The sequence below is a fragment of the Mauremys mutica genome, chromosome 2, assembly GCF_020497125.1.
Source record: "Mauremys mutica isolate MM-2020 ecotype Southern chromosome 2, ASM2049712v1, whole genome shotgun sequence".
In the NCBI taxonomy this organism is placed as follows: Eukaryota; Metazoa; Chordata; order Testudines; family Geoemydidae; genus Mauremys; species Mauremys mutica.
The window spans coordinates 104,989,935-105,007,224 of NC_059073.1; the positions used below are offsets into that span (position 1 = coordinate 104,989,935).

Here is a 17,290-nt window from a genome sequence, read left to right on the forward strand (position 1 = left end):
CTTTTGAAAACATCAGCCCATGAATGTTAGGCCACGTGAGTAACAAGAGATTGTGGATATGTCATAGGGTACCTGTCCTCTTCAGAGGGAGATGGGCCAGACCCACCTGTGCCATAATTAGTTAGCTGCTTCCCACCCTGAAGGGATGGGAGTAAGATGATCAGATGATAACTTAATGGACAAATGGGCCTCAAAAAAGAGTAGAGAGAGAGGAATCTTGGGTGTGAAACCAGATGGAGTGGGCAGACTCATGTGGAAGGCCCTGAGCCAGTATCTGGAACCAGCCTGAGAGCCAGCTCTCTATACTGGAGCAGGGGAAAGTCTCCAAGGTAACCCAGAAAGTGGCTGAGAACCAAACCCAGAGGGGAGGCTGAAGAGGCCATGAAGGGTTGAAGAATCTTTTCATTTATTGGAACTTTTTAGATGGAATTTGTTACTCCTCCCCGTTACCCCAGAAGGGATTACGTTTGTTTTGTGCATTGGCTGGAGGACCAATCTCTAGTACTGACCTGTGTTTTGGAAGCTGAGGGGAAGTTAACCGAGCCAGGAAGCACTGGCAGTGCCACACTTGAGAAGCAGGGTGTGTTATAAAGTGTCCACACCCCACAACAGGGACTGCCAATGCCAGAGAAACTGTCAAGGTTGTCTTGAAACTTCTCATATCAGGGCTTCAAAGATGGCACCTTCAATGATGTGAGTCCTGTGGACCAGTTGCCTGAAAATATTTATGTACCATGCAACATTTCATAACATCTATGTGTGATGTATATTGGCAGAAGAAGATGGGAAGTACTGTGCTCCTAAATATATTGGATGCTATAAGCTTAGTGGCAAAACTTGGAAAAAAACTTAGTGGAAAAAACTTCTGTTAAGGCCATGCAGCATGGCAAAGCTGGGAATAGAATGTAGGTAGCCTGAGTCTCAAGCCTGTTCACCAGACCACCTGATCTTCAATCCCACTCCTCCAGAGATCTCTATTCTCAACAGAGTAAGCAATCCTGATTGGAATCTCCTTCAGTGCTACGTATACAACAGGCCCACTTAGAGTTCATTCTAGGGTTAGAAAAAGTCAATTTTTCACAGAGATTCCCTATTTAAAATGGGGATTATTGCTTGAACAGATAACATACCCAGGACCAGAGGGATCTCTTTAAATGTACCACCCTGCTTTGATTTGTTGTCCTCCCCCTGACCTTTTTTGCTTTTTCATATTTGTGTTCATATATTTGTATTGCTTTAGTACCTAGCAGCCCCGGTCATGGATCAGTATACTGGCATTATACAAATACAGAACAAAAACACAGTTACTTTTTTTGCTCTGGCCTCCACATCAATAAAGCAATAGTTATAAAATTGCTTTTATGGTGTTTCACTCCATATTCTTTATGAAAATATGCTGATCATATGGATCTGACATAACTGTGATATACTTTATGCAAGAGCAGCAAAGAATCCTGTGGCACCTTATAGACTAACAGACATTTGGGAGCATGAGCTTTCGTGGGTGAATACCCACTTCGTCGGATGCAAGTAGTGGAAATTTCCAGGGGCAGGTATATATATGCAAGCAAGAAGCAAGCTAGAGATAACGAGGTTAGTTCAATCAGGGAGAACGAGGCCCTGTTCTAGCAGTTGAGGTGTGAAAACCAAGGGAGGAGAAACTGGTTCTGTAGTTGGCAAGCCATTCACAGTCTTTGTTTAATCCTGAGCTGATGGTGTCAAATTTGCAGATGAACTGAAACTCAGCAGTTTCTCTTTGAAGTCTGGTCCTGAAGTTTTTTTGCTGCAGGATGGCCACCTTAAGATCTGCTATTGTGTGCCCAGGGAGGTTGAAGTGTTCTCCTACAGGTTTTTGTATATTGCCATTCCTCATATCTGATTTGTGTCCATTTATCCTTTTCTGTAGGGACTGTCCAGTTTGGCCGATGTACATAGCAGAGGGACATTGCTGGCATATGATGGCATATATTACATTGGCAGACATGCAGGTGAATGAACCGGTGATGGTGTGGCTAATCTGGTTAGGTCCTGTGATGGTGTCGCTGGTGTAGATATGTGGGCAGAGTTGGCATCGAGGTTTGTTGCATGGATTGGTTCCTGAGCTAGAGTTACTATGGTGCGGTGTGCAGTTGCTGGTGAGAATATGCTTCAGGTTGGCAGGTTGTCTGTGGGCGAGGACTGGCCTGCCACCCAAGGCCTGTGAAAATGTGGGATCATTGTCCAGGATGGGTTGTAGATCCCTGATGATGCGTTGGAGGGGTTTTAGCTGGGGACTGTATGTGATGGCCAGTGGAGTCCAGTTGGTTTCTTTCTTGGGTTTGTCTTGCAGTAGGAGGCTTCTGGGTACACGTCTGGCTCTGTTGAATTGTTTCCTTATTTCCTCGTGCGGGTACTGTAGTTTTGAGAATGCTTGGTGGAGATTTTGTAGGTGTTGGTCTCTGTCTGAGGGGTTAGAGCAGATGCGGTTGTACCTCAGTGCTTGGCTGTAGACAATGGATCTTATGGTATGCCCGGGATGGAAGCTGGAGGCATGAAGGTAGGCATAGCGGTCGGTAGGTTTTCGGTATAGGGTGGTGTTAATGTGACCATCACTTATTTGCACCGTGGTGTCTAGGAAGTGGACCTCTCGTGCAGATTGGTCCAGGCTGAGGTTGATGGTGGGGTGGAAGCTGTTGAAATTGTGGTGGAATTTTTCCAGAATCTCCTTCCCGTGGGTCCAGATGATGAAGATGTCATCAACGTAGCATAGGTAGAGAAGGGGCGTGAGTGGATGGGAGCTGAGGAAGCATTGTTCCAGGTCGGCCATAAAAATATTGGCATATTGTGGGGCCATGCGGGTGCCCATAGCGGTGCCACTGATCTGGAGATATATATTGTCATCAAATTTGAAATAGTTGTGTGTGAGGATAAAGGCACAGAGCTCAGCAACCAATTGTGCTGTGGCATCATCAGGGATACTGTTCCTGACAGCTTGTATTCCATCTGTGTGTGGGATGTTTGTGTAGAGAGCCTCTACATCCATGGTGGCTAGGATGGTGTTTTCTGGAAGGTCACCAATGCATTGTACCAGCCCTTCAGGTACAACAATGGAAAAGCCAGACAAGGCTAATGGGCCATTAGCAGAGACCGTGGACTGTGAAAAAGCTTAGTCTTCCTGTGGGTGCTCCAGGCAGCCTACGAGTAGTGGCTGCCATAGCTCTGCAGAGACATGGGTATGAGTCACCTGGTACTGGATGCACCCCTTGGAATGGCAGTGTTCTTCCATTGGGAGACAAAAGGCTCCTGCCATACACGAGCTATATAAGGCGGGGGAATGACATCATCAAGGTTCTTCTCTGCCTCCCCACCCAAAGAGACACTGGAAAAACACCTGGAAGAAAGAACTAAAATGAGGGGAGAGAGGTTGAACCCAAGCTAGAAGGGCATCTAGTTTGTGAGTAATAATACCTGAGGTCTCAAGAGGGAGACCAGTGCAGCTGCCTTTCAAGACTTCCTGTAATCTGCCTGCAACAATATCTAGGGTGAGCAGTTACTACTTGTAACCAGTTTCTTTAGTGAAACAAACTTAGTTTGCATGGTAGGTTTGATTTGCTTAGTAATCTGCTTTGTTCTGTTTGCTGCCCCTTTAACCACTTAAAATCTGCCTTTTATAGTTAATAAACCCAGATTCTGTAATTTCTAAGGGAAGCGGGGGGCAAGAAGTTGTGCATACCTTCCTCCACATTGAGGGAGGAGGCGGATTTCATAATGTACCTTTTGGGTCTGCACTCCAAGGGAGGTGAACATCTGAGTGCTGGGGCAAGTCCCTTATGCTGGGTCTTCCCAGAGCTGATCTCTGTGTCTGTATCATTCTGCAGATGATCCAGAGTCTGCATGTCAGCAAAAATGCTCTCAAAACTGAAGCAGACTGAAAAAAAGATGTTCCTTGCTGTTCCATGAAAGCCTGCTCTTTATGGTTTCATTTTAATGAAAACTCTTTGGGAAATTTTTGTCTTCTAATTACAGTTTGTAATAGCCAAAAATTGCAAGATTAGAAATCCTTTAGTTAAGTTTGCTACTACCACCTTTTTAATCCAGCAAAGTAGTATGCTGTGAATATATATATATATATATATATATATATATAATATAGCTGGTTTTGTGGTGGAAGTATAGCATCTTTGGGATTGGTTTGGAAGGTCTTGGATTCTGAAATCTATGATACTGAATGGGGATGAACAAATGGATTTTAGGATCTAAGACCAGCACTTGGTTTTGTGAGGTAAGGCTTGTGGTGCCCAGTGTACAATACTTCCCTTCCAATCTGTGAGGAGACTTTTTTCCCTCCATGGCCCAGGCAGCTATTTATTATATGGGCCCTATGTTACACAGGTAGTAAGCCAAGGCCACTACCATTGGCATAAGTACTATGCCCATGGTCTAACTGTTTCAGTGTTCTATTTTGAGAATGTCTTAAGGAGAGTCATTCATTTCCTTTACCTAAGTAAGGAAAAAGCAAGATCTAGTGGTAAATCACAAGACCAGGAATCAGGAGATTTAGGGTTCCATTCCTGACTGCCATAGATTTGCTATGTGATGTCATGCAAGTCGCAACCTCCCAGTCTTGGGTTCTCCATCAGTAAAATGGGAATTTTAACACTTAATTAACAATTGTAAATCAAAAACAACGAGGAGTCCTTGTGGCACCTTAGAGACTAACAGATTCATTTGGGCATAAACTTTCGTGGGCTAGAACCCGCTTCATCGGATGCATGAAGTGAAAAATACAGGAGCAGGTATAAATACATGAAAGGATGGGGGTTTCTTTACCAAGTGTGAGGTCAGTCTAACGAGATAAATCAATTAACAGCAGGATATCAAGGGAGGAAAAACAACTTCTGAAGTGGTAAGTGAGTGGCCCATTACAAACAGTTCACAGGAAGGTGTGAATAACAGTAGGGAGAAATTATTATTTGGGAAATTAAATTTAGGTTTTGTAATGACCCAACCACTCCCAGTCTTTATTCAGGCCTAATCTGATGGTATGAAGTTTGCAAATTAATTCCAGTTCTGCAGCTTCCCATTGGAGTCTGTTCTTGAAGTTTTTGTTGTTGAAGAATTGCCACTTTTAGGTCTGTTATTGAGAGACCAAAGAGATTGAAGTGAAGCTGCAGAACTGGAACTGGAACAGACTCCAACATGAAGTGCCTCTTGTTTGAAGCAGGATTTCCTTGGGCTCCTTCCTGTGCAGCAGCAGGGACAGCTGCTAGAAGGATTAGCTCTTGTCCAGAACCCACTCCATATATGTTCACCAGGACCCCCAATAGGATCTTCTCAAACCTCCATATTCACTGGGAGCAACAGGGGCTGAGAAGAAGCTCTTGTTGGAAAACAAAACCACCTCAGTGGACATCTCTTCTCTACCCATAACATCACTGCTTTGAAATTCTTCTTAGCTCAGCATCACTCCTGCCTCCCTACTTTTGATAATAACTCAACACATCTGGATCCAGCTTTCATAGAAGTTCTCTTCGCCCTCCTCTGGCTTTTGTCCCTTCTGTCAGGATGTAGCTCTCCAAAATGTTTTCTCTCTCCTCCTATGCTCCCACTTTTGTCCTTTTCTCTTCATCTGGAGTTCCTGTTCTGTTCTCTAAGAAACTTATGTTTGGCTCCACAGCCTATTTATTCATACCCCTCCTCCTCTTTGCTGACATTGAAATCAGGCTCTTTCCCTCTTAGAATCCATCTTCATTTTTGGCTCCTCCTTATCTAGCTCCACCTTACCCAGTGGTCACAGCACCACTTTAGGGGTTTTCTCTCCTGTGTAGGACATTTCAGCTTCTTCTTCTCCTCGCTCCTTTTGCCTTTGACTTCCACTCCATCTCATTGGTGTTTGTTTGTTGCTCTCATAAGCCCCTGTACCTCTTCTGACTATTTCCTCCTCTTTCCACAACTCCCTACCTAGTAGGCTACATTAATGACTTGCATGATTGCACTGCTACTTGAACCTCACAGTGACCTCTTTGTTCAGTTTTGGATTGACTTTCCCCATCACACTGTCTAGAACACTGTTTAATTGGACTTTACTAAGCAGTGCTTTCAGTGTGTGTGTGTGTGTGTGTGTGTGTGTGTGTTGTGTGCTCTCTCTGATCACCGGTTAACTCTTCTACACCCTTACACGTGAAACCAAAGTCTCTAATGATTCTTTAGGGGTTGAAAACTTCTATTAATGGGTGGGAGAAAGTCAAAATATTCTCAGTCCTGGTCCAGTGTCTTATCCAATTGGCCATTCTGCCTCCAAAAATGTGATAGTGTCTCATTATGAATATATTAACCCCGTTTACTTCTAGAGGCTGTGTGAGAGAGGGGGATATATGTTTTAAGCTTTCAAGTGTCTGCATAATCCCATTATTTTATCCCTTGCACCTTCCTTCTAGTCTATCCTAGCATTTTCATCTCCTTCCATTTCTTTCTGCAGACCCCAGATGTGCTACCCCAGACTTCTGCACACCCCCAATTAAGTCAATGGTGCTCCTCAATGGTACATCCCATGGTAATGTATTCAATTGCAGGTTCTGGGCTGTAGCCTGTTAGATCCTTGGGAGAGGGAATACCTTGTTATAAAGTATCATGAATGCTTATGCAGCTATATCCATAATAACAGCCAGTTTGCACCATTTCTTTCTGAGCAGAGCTCCTCATTGTTTTCTGTGGGGACTGTCTTCCATAAAAACTGATTACCTGATATGACACTATGCATATCTCTAGAGTACATAGGGTAAAAATATTTAGGTTCAAAATTAGTTTTTTAGTTAAACTTTAAAGCAACAAAAATGGGCTCAGCTCTTACCATCCTGATCTATTTCTGTGGGTTATCCTGCTTTTAGGGGAAGAAGATAGAGAATGCACTACACCATATGACCTAAAAGATTGTTTTGTGTTATCCTTCCAATTATCCTGGGTGGGATTTTTTTATCTGTGTCTATGTACTGAACAGTTCTAAAACAAATTACCATGTGATATTGTTTCAAACATGATTTTGTATCACTGAAGCAAAGCACACTGTAAATTGCAAAATAAAGAATAAAACCATAATTACTGCTTTCATTTATTCATACCATATTAATGTAACATAATTATCCAGCAGGCAGACAGAATCTTATGAATATTCAACAAAAAGCTACAGAATGGTTATTCTAATGAACACATAAAAAACTAACACTTTAAAGCAGCAAATCATTTTTCTTTGGTTTTTAAAGTAATAAATGCTTTGAACTTTGTAATTGAAATAATGTACTCAAGCACCACAGACACAGGGTACATACAAGGATACTGAGTGACTGAGAATATTTCAGAATAGACAGAAGTGTCAAGTGGAGTGCCAGAGTGATAAGCATTTAAGTACAAAGATTGCACAATGTGCCAACATTTCTCAATGGTTTTTGTCATGTGAATTCCTATCTATAAAGGACTCAGAAGGAGTGGAGGCCCCAAATGAAGCCTTAGGCTTGAATCATAGTCCAAAAGAACAAAACAGAAAAGCAGGGGGAGGAGAGTTCTCTAATCATCCACTAGGTTGTCGAGAACAGGCTATTGAAGTTCACAATGAAACCATCAGAACTGTGTGTCCAGTAAATAACTAAAAGAGATGGTTTCAAACTTTGTTCCACTATAACGTCAGCATTGTGCCACTTAATTGTTTATATAGCTGATTAAAGAGAGTCACACAATTGTTCTAGTTTGTGTTTTTCAAGCCCATATTATCATGTTCAATTCAGATTACATTGTTTGTGTAAGGAAAGGCTATAAACACCTCAGATAAGGGAAACTGACCTAGCCTAACCATACATATGACACTTATTCTCCTTCTGAAAATGAACAATTTAGCGTATCTCAACCATCCCAGAAAATATTTATAGTCTTCCTGGGATAATCCAGAATCCTCATCTGAATTAATATTTATGCTTGTATTGTTGTATAAAGGAACATTTTGCTATTTATTGTCATTTGCCTGCCACCAAATAACAGCTATAACTTTTGCAGATGAAATTAGAGACAGTCCTTACCCCAAAGAAATTTTGTTTTAAAGAGCTGAATCATAAAACGGGGAAGAGAAGCAACAACGAGAGTTAGTGTTTTAAATTAGTAATAGGTCATGCTAATGCCAGTCTCCCTAACACAGGCATAACTTCACCTCTTTCCCCCTCTCCATTCCCCTATAGCTGTTTTGGTTTTTTCTGTAGTTCTCATCACCACATTGTCTAACACCTGTAAATGCAGAAGAAAGTTCTAGGGTTTATAGGCTTTGCAATGGAAGGGTGTCTGAAGGAGGAGATTGTGGAGGTTTGTTAGATTAATGGGATCTGTTGTTTCCCCCAAAACTGTAAGAAAAATTCTTGCTTTATTGTGCAATGCAGCCAACAAATCACTTAGATGATCCTAGGGTCATGGAATTAAATATACACATGAGAACAAAATACCTGAGGTCCTGATCCTACAATGAGCTCCCCTCAGGGCAGACTTCCATTGACTTCAGTGTGGTTACATGCAGGTACAGGATCAAAGTCTAAAAGATGCGGGGGAAGACAGATGTATTAAAGTATCATTTCTTTGATTTACCCTCAGCAAATATACTGTAATGTTTTTTGTCTTACAACAGAAGTGTCAGGATAACCATGTCAGGACAACCATCAGTCAGTAGAATATATTGAATTTTTACCTATAATTTAATATGCAATTAATATTTATGTTAGACATTCAGCAGCTTTAAGGTGAAAGGATATTGTAGAAAAAATTAATCTTAAAAATGCACATTTACCATATACACATAGGAGGTGAACCATAAGATATTGAGGTCAGAGGGTGTAGGGATGCAGTGAGAAAGGCAAAGCGACGGGTGGAGATGGACCTAGCGAAGGGGATTAAAACCAATAGCAAAAGGTTTTTTAGCCATATAAATAGGAAGAAAACCAAGAAGGAAGAAGTGGGACCGCTTAAAACTTTAAACGGAGTGGAGATTAGGGATAATCTTGGAATGGCACAATATCTGAATGAATATTTTGCCACGGTCTTTAATGAGGCTAATGAAGGGCTAAGGAATAGTGATAGAGGGACCGATGGGAATGAAGATATGGGGGTAGACATTACGGTATCTGAGGTGGAGGTCAAACTTGAACAGCTTAACGGAAGTAAATCGGGGGGCCCGGATAATCTTCATCCTAGAATATTAAGGGAATTGGCGAGTGATATTGCTAGCCCGTTAGCGATGATTTTTAATAAATCTCTAAATTCGGGGATTGTACCGTTGGACTGGAGATTAGCTAATGTAGTTCCTATATTCAAGAAGGGGAAAAAAAGTGACCCGGGTAACTACAGGCCTGTTAGTTTAACATCTGTAGTATGCAAAGTAATGGAAAAAATTTTGAAAGAGAGAGTGGTTAAGGAGCAGGAGGCCGATGACAACTGGGATAGATTACAGCATGGATTTACGAAAGGTAGATCGTGCCAAACCAATCTGATCTCCTTCTTTGAGAAAGTAACAGATTTCTTAGACAAGGGAAATGCGGTGGATCTAATATATCTGGATTTCAGTAAGGCGTTTGATACGGTTAGCATGAGGAATTATTGGTTAAATTGGAAAAGATGGGGATCGAAATGAAAATCCAGAGGTGGATAAGGAGTTGGTTAAAGGGGAGACTGCAGAGGGTAGTACTGAAAGGGGAACTGTCGGGTTGGAGGGGGGTTACCAGTGGAGTTCCTCAAGGTTCGGTTTTGGGTCCTATTTTATTCAATCTATTTATTGCTGACCTGGGAACCGAGAGTAGGAGTGGGCTGATAAAGTTTGCGGACGACACCAAGTTGGGAGGTATTGCCAATTCGGAGAAGGATCGGGATATCCTCCAGGGAGATTTGGATGACCTTGTAAACTGGAGTATTAGTAACAGGATGAAATTCAATACTGAGAAGTGTAAGGTTATGCATTTAGGGATGACTAACAAGAATTTTAGTTATAAGCTAGGGACGCACCAGTTGGAAGTAACGGAGGAGGAGAAGGACCTGGGAGTCCTGGTTGATCGTAGGATGACTATGAGTAGGCAATGTGATGTGGCCGTTAAAAAAGCTAATGCGGTCTTGGGTTGCATTAGGCGGGGTATTTCTAGTAGGGATAAGGAAGTGCTAGTCCCGTTATATAAGGCGTTGGTGAGACCTCATTTGGAGTATTGTGTGCAGTTTTGGTCTCCCATGTTTAAGAAGGATGAGTTAAAACTGGAACGGGTACAAAGAAGGGCCACTAGAATGATCGAGGAATGGAAGGCCTGTCGTATGACAGGAGACTAGAGGAGCTCGGTTTGTTTTCCTTAACCAAAAGAAGGATAAGGGGAGATATGATTGCACTCTTTAAATATATCAGAGGGATAAATACCAGGGAAGGAGAGGAATTATTTCAGCTCAGTGCTAATGTAGACACGAGGACAAACGGATATAAATTGTCAGTCAGGAAATTTAGGCTTGAAATTAGACGAAGGTTTCTAACCATCAGGGGAGTGCAATACTGGAACAGCCTACCGAGGGAAACAGTAGGGGCGAAGGACCTCCATGACTTTAAGATTAAGCTAGATAAGTTTATGGAGGAGATGGTATAATAGGATAACGGGCTTAGTCAATAGGTCAATTAAGTGCCAAACTGGTACTTAATTGGGTCAAATTGGGTCAATGATATGATATTCTTAACCTCTTTCAGAGGGTATGGCTGGAGAGTCTTGCCCGCATGCTCGGGGTTCAGCTGACCGCCATATTTGGGGTCGGGAAGGAATTTTCCTCCAGGGCAGATTGGCAGTGTCCCTGGAGGTTTTTCGCCTTCCTCCGAAGCATGGGGCAGGGGTCGCTTGCTAAAAGAGTGGGTAGATCGGCTAATGTGGCCTGCATCTTGCAGGAGGTCAGACTAGATGATCATAATGGTCCCTTCTGATCTTGAATTCTATGATTCTATATCAGTCCCAGTATCTGAATAGAAATTACCGTTATCTCCTGCAAAAACATCTGTTAGTGTAAACTAAAGGCATTTTCTGTTTGAGAGCTGCCATGCACTAGAAAGGTCAGGAAGCTCATTTTCCTCTAGTCTCAGCCAATAAAACTGATACAAGTGTGGCATACCTAAATAAACATCCACAATATTTTTTGCATAAATGTAGAGCGACACAAGAATTGAGATGCAATTATTTAGCATTTATGGTGGAAGGAGATGGTTTATTTAACATGTCAAGGACTGCATCCCCTGAGAGAGAGAGAGAGAGAGAAATCGCTCGCTGAAATGACTAAACTTTTACAAAGTGTTTCCATGGCTGTTGTGTCAAACAGGTAATTCTTACAGCCATTGGGCACAATTTATGCTGAATTTAAAGCCATTTCAGAGAGAGCCTTTTGGGAGTATTTAGGCCACAATTACAGCAAGTGAAGATTCAAAATTAGCAAAAAGCATTTAATTTAATCAGTTGAATTAACTCGGCAGTACTGTAGGTATAGTGTGCTGGGGATAAGATAACTGAACCTGAAAATCTAATTTGATAAGATTTGGGGTGTCAACCTTTATTAATAAAATATTAGTGACTGAGTAAGAAAAAAGTCATGTCTCTTCTTGAGTACTATTGGTCACACATTCTCATTGCATAATTATGTCAAGTAGTTTGTGCATGTACTATAAAATAACAGACAACTTGTTTAGTAATTGATATCAAAATAGCAAAATCCTTTCAAAGCCATCTGAAGTTAATTGAAAAACTTCAATTGACATCAATAGATTTCGGATCAGGACTTCAATGAGACAGGCTATTACGTGCCATCCTGCATAGGTCATATAGATGTTTCATCTATTACCAGTAGCACCAATTGGAATGATTTTCATATCAGTATTCTGAATCTGACTATTTTATCTTTAATCAGGATTCCCTGGAGTCAGATTAGGAAGGAAATGGCAGAATCCCAAATCAGATTTGTAGTTCATGAGAGGGGGAAGGGAAGAGGAGGGGGATATTGAGCAAAAAGCTGACTTCGTCAACAAATCTGTAACTGAGTCAGAGCAAGGGACCTTGCATGTCATTTAATGTCTTTAAGATGCATGAACCATTCTTTTAAAACCCTGTATTCTGTTAGAGCAGAGGTCGGCAACCTTTGGCACGTGGCTCACCAGGGTAAGCACCCTGCCGGGCCGGGCCAGTTTGTTTACCTGCCACATCCACAGATTCGGCCGATCGCGGCTCCCACTGGCTGTGGTTTGCCATCCTGGGCCAATGGGGGCAGCGGAAAGTGGCGGCCAGCACATCCCTCAGCCTGTGCCACTTCCTGCTGCCCCCATTGGCCCGGGACGGTGAACCACGGCCAGTGGGAGCTGCGATCGGCAGAACCTGTGGATGCGGCAGGTAAACAAACTGGCCCGGCCTGCCAGGGCGCTTACCCTGGCGAGATGTGTGCCAGAGGTTGCCGACCCCTGTGTTAGAGTAATGAGTGTACAGGTCCTTGGACCCATTTACAGGAGCTCTATTTAATCCATATTTATACGAGACTCCTCCCTCTGGTATCCCAATTCTGCTAAGGCTTGACCAATCCTCAGGGCAGGGGAGAATTGTTGGGCAGCCACTTCACAACCTCTCAACAGCTGGGCCGCATGGAGCTTCTGAAGGATGAGTCCCCTGTCAGGGTGTCTGTATTTTTGCTCTTCTCTCTAACCCCAGAAAGGGAGAGATCAAAGATGTAGAACAGAGGGCGGTTGTGTAGGGTTTTGAAGGTGAGGGTAAAATGCTTAAACTTGATGCTGTTGGCAAAATGGTGTGTGTGTGTGAGGAGAGCTATATGTTGTGGGCCTCATCATTAATTGATGAATTGAGACTGACCACGGACCTCCCAAGAAACCAATGAACTACTGGCAAAAAGCTGAAACTTGATCTGGCTCCAGTTATGTGACCTGGGCTGAGGTTCCAAAGGTTAGTACCTGTGGTCCATGACATAAGTCAGTATCCACTGATCCCTGTGGTAACTGTTTGTATTTTTTTTTTTAATCAACTGGAGAAAAAAAAACAGTGTAGTTGCTAACAGATTACTTTGTGGTTGTTAGTGTCTCTCAGTCAGTAACTCTGCTCTTACAGGCTATTCTTGCTGTCATAGTTAGAGTTCATTGGATGGTGATAGTTCCATTCTGAGGCAAATTTTAAGGCTTCAACATTTGTTTCCATTCTACACTGAAAGTGTTTTTTTTTTTTTGTTTCAAACTTTTTTTTTTCCAAAATGGAATTGTTAAAACGTCCATTTTCATATAGAAAACCAGAGAACCTGGACCAAAAAAGCACTATCCAAGAAAAATGTAATCAAAAGTGATGCATCTCTGTACAACTTCTTGGCTTCAACAAAACAGCATATTTCAACACAATTTAATGTAGTTGAAAATGTTCTCACTAGCTCCAGTCATAATGGTTCCTTGTGCAGAGACTTGCCCACCTCTGAGGTAGCTCTTCCACTTGGAACCTGTTTGTTGCTCCTGGTGATTTTTTCCACTAGTAGTGACTAGAATGCGATATGCTACTTCTGTTGGTAGTAGTCTGGATGTTCTAAAGAAGTCAATGCTAGTTCAGATTTCGTCTGTTCCTCCTGGAGGTCAGATTAGCCTTTCTTGGTGATGCAGATGATATAGCAGTAATCATGGCCAAATTCACTTTGTTTGAAATCTAACACATTCTCTCATTTGCATTAGATTTTGCTCTTAGTCTTAGTATTTCTTTTACGAAATTTCCTGAAAGGTAGCTCAAAAATCACCTTAGAGTCCTTCTGCTCATGAGTCTAAAGGGTATATCTTCTCTTGTCTTTTGACTGCCAGTTAATTCAATGTAGCTAACACATTTGTAGATTTGTAGATCTTCTCTACACTCTTGATCCACATTAGATCAGGTATGTCTACACTTTTTTGAGTTGTGGTTGTGATTCCCAACTTGAGGAGCCACATTTGTGCTAGCTCTCATTAAGCTAGTACACTAAAAATAAAGCACCACCATGGCAGCACAAATGATGGGAGGGGTTAGCTACCCTGAGTATGTGCCTAGGGTCTTTGGAACAGCTAGCCCCAACTACTGCTTGCACTGCCCTGGTTACCAGCTATTTTTTTTTGGTGCACCAACTCCAGGAAACACACTCATACTAACTCTGACTTAGCTAGAAGTCACAACCCCGGCTAGAAGCGGAGACATTTGTAGACTTTATTGACCAAATATGAGGGGAATGTCTGCACTGGCCTTTACAAACATAACTACATCAAGGTAATTGGCAACTGAAAGTGTAGTGAAGACAACCCTAAGTGGTCGGTCTAATAAAGCATTGTCTTGTGATATAGTATAGTAGCTTTCATATCAGTGGAAAAAATATTTCAAGGATCTCTTAAATGCACTAATTAAATGTTTTAACTTTGAGCCTATTTCACATAATTTTTTTTCATTTTAACATTTAGCGGTTGCTAATAACTGTTTACATAGTTGCTGAGATTCTTCTTACAGTTTGTTCCAATATCTTTTTTTAAATTAACTTTTTTTAACTTATTTTCAGTCAGAAATAATCTATTTTACAAATGTTTACACTTAAAAGACCCAGCGAATGTCTATTTCTGTATTGTCATCATCCTAATCAGAGCCTTGTCCTCCAGCTGTACTTTAATGGATGTATTTTGGTTTGTATGTCTCTACACCTTGACCTAAGATCGCAAGTAGTTGCTTTTTATTGTAAGCATGATAATGCACTTCTTGTGCTAGACGCTTCCATTCTGTTGCCATTTGCGATACATTTTGAGGCAATAATTTTGGTCTCTGCCATTGGTTTACTCTTGCATTGTCATTTCGGTATGAATTTTTAATTTTGATGCATTTCAGTTCATTCACTGTTAATACTTTCACTTGGAGACTACAATTTTCACTAGCTATGCACGCATCCACTGTTCTGTGCAGAGCTACGTCCATTTGCTTTGATGTGATTATCAAGTTATGCTGCAAATAATTTGGTCTTTAATTAGTTCTTCTGTTAACTGTTCAAAATCACATGACTTAGCTTTGTGACATAGGTTGGTAACATAATACCCAATTGTCTCACCTGGCTGACAGTTTTTCATAAAGAAAACAGTGCATTTCCCAAGTGAAGTTTTTATGTGGTTTGCACTATTGAAATTTCTGCATGATTTTTGTGTAGCAGTTTGATTCCCTTCATGTTCTCATCATAGTGTATCTCTTCAATGGCCCTAGGCATGGCACAGGTAGTAGAGGATTTTGCCCTCTGTAGAATCTCTGGAAGGCTTCTTTCCAGAAGGAGGCATTCGAAAGGTTTCATTTGCTCCATTTTATTTTTAATAATTTTATTATTTGTTTGTGAGATACCTCTGGCACCATGAAATTAAAGATATGACCAGGAGTGCTGGCAAAGAAAAGGAAGCTATCTTGAACCTAGTCACAACACCTAGATTAGGGTTCCAGTAACAAATACTTGTCGTGTAATAGGTTGGTAGCCACTGACTTTAAAGTCCCTTTTGTGCTCTTTAATTGTTTTTGAACCACAAGGACATACCAGCCTCTTATTCTGCCTCCCACTCTGATACATGGTCTCCTTTGTCCCCCTACATAGGTTGATTTGTATTGGTGTTCCGTATAAGACATGGTGATATTTCTGTGATGACTGAGGCAAGTTTGAATAAACTAGGCATAAACTAGAATAAACAAGTTTGAATAAATGAGACAACACAACTGTGGCATAAGTGAAGGTGACAACTTTTATCTAATGTTGGGGAGGTAATCAAACATTAACAATCAATCCAGGATTATGAATTGGTCTAGTGTAGTATATCTAATTGGCCAGTCCAGGCTAGTAGAAATTGGGATGGATGGGCTGTTGTCTTCCAGCATGCTGCAAGGGGGAATCTGAAAGCATCAAATAAAGAACAGTAGGAGGAGACAGCCACCAATTGTCCCCTTTCAGTCTTGCAAATGGACCAATAGCAGCCCAAAAGTCCTGTGTCCACCCTCACTCCAGGCAGGTAGGTAATGGTAGGGGCAACAGACAGTTGGCTCCAAAAATGGCCCAGTGGCGGCCCCAAGGGAGCAGATAGAGTTCATGCAGCAGAATCTGCCTCTCTTTTTGGAGGAAAGAGGAATGTTATGGGAAAAAGGCATCCATCCCTGATAGTCCATCCAAAGACTTCCAGGCAGAAGGAGTATGTGGGGTAACTGAAATATTTAATTATTTAAAATCATATATTTTATAAGGCAAATGGAATACTTGTGCTGCAGTCATCTAGCCTTGCTCTCGTCTCAGCCTCAGTCTTTTTAACTGGCTTTTGTCTCTCTGTATATGAGAGTCAACCAGTAGCATGGGACTTCTTAGTGTCCAGGTAGATGTGTGATAATGTTAAACTTCCAACTGAAGTATAATTCTCTGAAGGTGGTAGAACTACACATGCTATCTTACAATACACATTGACTTTTTCATTATCAGAGAAACAGTGCCATAGACAAAAAGAGCACAAAGCACTCACCAACATTTCATCTACCTTTCTCTCTCCCTGCCTCCAGCAGCATCTCAGATTGTCAGATGTGCTGCTCCCTTCCTCCAGGATGGAATTAATTACAGCTGATCAAAACTTTTCAGTGGACCATTTTCTGTGAGAAAACACTGTTTTTAGTCAAAATCAAAACATTTCATGGGAACATGTCTATTTCAACAACATTTTCAATGAGGGAAAAGTCTAATGTTCATGTTTCTGATTCATTTCGTTTTTCAACTATTATGATTAACATGTGTATCATATTTAAACTGTTTGTTTCAACAGTATTTAAATGAAATTAGTAAATCTGTTTCATGGGGGGGAAGTCTCAATTTTGACTTTCAGTTTTGATTCAGCATGAAAACAAACTTCAGAATTTCCTTTTGGGATGGAAATTTCTTTTCTAACCAGAATTAATCTACTACTTGTTTAGAGCAGTCGCAGATTATGTTCTTCACCCAACTCTGGGGGTGCATGTGAAACCAAGGCTCTGCCCGTTCCTTGCCCATCTTTCATGTGAGGGGGAGCAGTTACCACACGAAGCATACTCCTTCCTTCTCTCTCCTCCACCCACAGCTTATGTGATACAGAGACGTAAAGGAATGTGTTATGTCAATGTATTCCCCAAGTAGGATGCATAGGGCAAGCTACAATTTTGCCCTAAAGAAAAAAATCAGGGGATTTTTTTTTAATAATAAACACTAATGGGGAGAGGGGGAATGAAGGAAATCATCTGGGGGGGGGAATTAA

At 41.5% G+C, this 17,290-nt stretch overlaps 1 long non-coding RNA gene across 2 annotated transcripts in view; it reads left to right on the plus strand.

Annotated features, from left to right (window-relative positions):
* LOC123365260 overlaps window positions 1-17,290 on the plus strand; it is a 96,702-nt gene that overhangs the window by 21,146 nt on the left and 58,266 nt on the right. The window contains exon 2 of one of the 2 annotated variants that reach the window (XR_006577503.1): window positions 6,458-6,532. The exons of the other annotated variant lie outside the window; for it this stretch is intronic. This is a non-coding gene — a long non-coding RNA (uncharacterized LOC123365260). The remainder of the gene's footprint in view (window positions 1-6,457; window positions 6,533-17,290) is intronic. 2 annotated transcript variants of the gene reach the window in all.